Source organism: Nyctereutes procyonoides, unplaced genomic scaffold, assembly GCF_905146905.1.
Source record: "Nyctereutes procyonoides isolate TBG_1078 unplaced genomic scaffold, NYPRO_anot_genome, whole genome shotgun sequence".
In the NCBI taxonomy this organism is placed as follows: domain Eukaryota; kingdom Metazoa; phylum Chordata; class Mammalia; order Carnivora; family Canidae; genus Nyctereutes; species Nyctereutes procyonoides.
Window position 1 is genome coordinate 16309134 of NW_026575130.1, and position 3484 is coordinate 16312617.

The 3484-nt window shown below is 41.4% G+C and overlaps 1 pseudogene; it reads left to right on the plus strand.

Annotated features, from left to right (window-relative positions):
* Positions 1–1022: 1022 nt before the first annotated feature.
* Positions 1023–2598, plus strand: LOC129521180 (TAR DNA-binding protein 43-like; annotated as a pseudogene).
* Positions 2599–3484: the final 886 nt, after the last annotated feature.

Consider the following 3484-nt stretch of genomic DNA (forward strand, 5'->3'; position numbering starts at 1 on the left):
AGCCCAAACCCATTTCCTACTGTTCAGGGACCCTTTCTTGGCACTCTATCCAGATTTTACCAGAGTCTTCCCTGTTCCTACAGCCTGGTTGGCTTCCTTTTAGGAGAGCTTTTTAACTGGGGCCTCAATACAATCCTACTGCCCAGAGTCCCCTCACATCATCCCACTCCACACAGCAGATTGGACTCTTTGATCCCAGCATTGGCATGAACCACCTCTGATCTCCCCATGTGGCTGAGACCTAGAGCACTGGCCAGCCCCCCGAAAGCCCCTGAGAGCCCTCTACAGACAGATTAACTTCTTCCCCTCCATCTCTGACCTCATTCTGCCATTCCCACCCTATGCCCTCTTGTGGTCCATGTCACTGAGGTCCCCACATTTTCTGAATTTAGGTATTCCCAAGGTTTTTTTTTTAATATTTTATTTATTTATTCATGAGAGACAGAGACAGAAAGAGAGAGAGAGAGAGATTGAGAGAGAGGCAGGTACACAGGCAGAGGGAGAAGCTGGCTCCATGTAGGGAGCCCAACGTGGGACTCAATCCCAGGTCTCCAGGATTGTGCTCTGAGCCGAAGGCAGCGCTAAATCGCTGAGCCACCCAGGCTGCCCTAGGCATTTCCAAGTTAAAACACCCACTCTGGGGAAGCTGACAATCCTACTGAGAAGACAGCATAGGTATGTAGAAAAAAACTGACAACACAAAAGAAAGAGAAGAGCTAGTTTGGGAGTCTATAAACTAAGAAGAATGCAAAGGAGAAGGGATTACTATAAGAGTAGGTGGTTAAAGTAACTTCACAAAGAAAACAGAACCTGAAATAAAATTTGAATTTGTAAGGTTTAATTAAATAGAGAAGTCAGTGGAGAGCATTCCAGGAAGACACAATATAAAAGTGGGTACAAAGATGGGAACATCTCTAGCATTTGCAGGTTTATCTTACTATTTGTGTGTCTCTGACTTCAGGGCCTGCTGGGCATTCAACAATGGGTCTATGAAGATGGGAAAGTTATCTAGAAATAAATGAATGCAGACCACAGAGACCAGCAAAGAATATTTCAATACCTTTGGAGATGTTCCTGTGGATCAGATCAAGAAAGATACTAAAACTAGTTGTTCATGGCAGTTTGGCTCTGTTCATTTTATGGAATATGAAACTCAGGTGAAAGTAACATCACAGCAACATATGATAGACGGACAATGGTGTCACTGTAAACTTCCTAATTCTAAGCAAAGTCCAAATGAGCCTTTGAGAAGCAGGAGGATGTTTGTTGCGTGTCGTAGTACCGAGGACATGACTGCCAATGAGTTACTTATTAAATGATAGCATCAACAAGTTTGGTTACTGAGTGGGAGGATCCATACAAATCTATTTCAGTAGAACCATTAAAGCTTAGCAAAATTGCTCTCTAATGAGTAGCTGGTAAAGAGTTGGGCCATATGGGTTGAAAGGGAGCTCATAAAGTACAGAAACTAGTTAAACTGCACATCTAGTGTAGATTTGTTGAACTCAGAAATAGGCCTGGATGTCTTAAAAAAAATAGTACTTTGGACTGCTTCATACTCAGCTTCTCTGCAGCAGGTTATTTTTTACAATGCACTTTATTAAAGTATAAATTGATATAAACCACATTTAAAGCATATAATTTGGTAAGTTTTGACTTCTGTGAAACCATCACTGCAATCAAGGTAGTGAACAATATCTGTCACTGCCAGACTTTTTTGGTGTTCCTTCCTTTGTAATCCTTCCCTCTTATTACTACCTCCCTCCTCTCAGCACCCGTCCCCCTTTGGTATGAAATGTAATTAATGAGCAAAAATCTTATGGTAATGGGTTTAAAATAACACTTCAAAAATTGTATCCTATTTGCTTTATATTAAGATAAGGATTAGAATTATATATATTTCCATAAATCTATTTCTATTAAAGTTGAAATAAATGTAAAAGTGTTAACCTAAAAAAAACAAAAAACAAAAACAAAAAAAAAACAGGCAATTTGCCAGGACAGGGAGGTGGTCGATATCTTTATTCCCAAACCATTCAGGTCCTCTGCCTTTGTTACATTTGCAGATGATCGAGTTGCCCACTGTCTCGGTGGAGAGGACCTGATCCTTAAAGGAATCGGCATTCATATATCAAATGCTGAGCCTAAGCACGATAATAACAGACAGAAGTGGAAGATTTGGTGGTAATCCAGGAGGCTTTGGGAATCAAGGTGGATTTCGTAGTAGAAGGGGTGGAGCTGGTTTGGGAAACAAAGTAGTAATGTCAGGGAGGGGTGAACTTCGGGGCTTTTAGCGTAAATCCGGCTGCAGCCCATGCAGAACTGCACAACAGCTGGGGCTTCATGGGCATGTTAGCCAGTCAGCAGAGCCAGCCAGGGCCATGTGGTAATAACCAAATCCAAGGCAACATGCAGAGGGAGCCAAATCGGGCCTTTGGTTCTGGAAATAGTTCCTACAGCCGTTCTAACTCAGGTGCAGCAATGGGTTGGGGATCCGCATCAAATGCACGATCAGGCAGTGGTTTTCATAGAGGCTTTGGCTCAAGTGTGTATTCTAAATCTTCCGGCTGGGAAATGCAGGCAGTGGAGTTGGTATAGACTGCTGGGAATTCAAATTTTTTTAAACACGTGGTAAGTATATTGTAAAATGCATATGTACAAAGAATTTTCAAAATCGGTTTGTTCAGTGTGGCATACATTCAGGAGTATTTCTGACCTTTCTCCTTAGAAAAAGGAAAAACTAAAGGAATTCTATAAGTCTTGTTACATAGAGGGTAGAAATATTGAGTGTTTAAAAGTGAACTGCTGTTTGCCTGATAGGTAAAAACCAACACACTACAACTGATATCAAAAGGTTTCTCCTGTAATATGGAAACCATTGGTTAAAACTACATTCTTTTCTCCTGTTCTTTTTTTTAAAGATTGTGTTTATTTATTTATTTGAGAGAGAGAGAGAGAGAGAGAGAGAGAGAGAATGCGTGTGCAAGCATGTGTGCAAGCAGGGGGAGGGGCAGAGGGAGAGGGAGAGCAGGAATCTCAAGCGGACTCCCAGCTGAGCGCAGAGCTGATGGGGAGCTCAATCTCATGATACTGAGCTCAAGACCTGAGCCATGACCTGAGCCAAAATCAAGAGTCAGATGCTTAACCAACTGAGCCGCCCAGGCACCCTATCTTTTCTCCTTGACTTGATTTGAACCCCACCAGATGCATTGTTTCCTTAGGACAAATCTCCTTTTTTTGGAGATCATGGCGTCACAGTGTTTAGTTCTTTTATTTTTACTTTGTTTTTTAACACTTGCTTCCCTTCATATGCAAAAATGAAATATGAAGCCTTCATTTAATCTCTGCAGTTCATCTCATTTCAAATGTTTATGGAAGAAGCACTTCATTGAAAGTAGAGCTGTGAATAGTCTGCCATAGGAATATTTCTGTCTACATGCTTTCTCATTCAAGGATTTGTCAGCGTGCTACAGAAGCTACATTT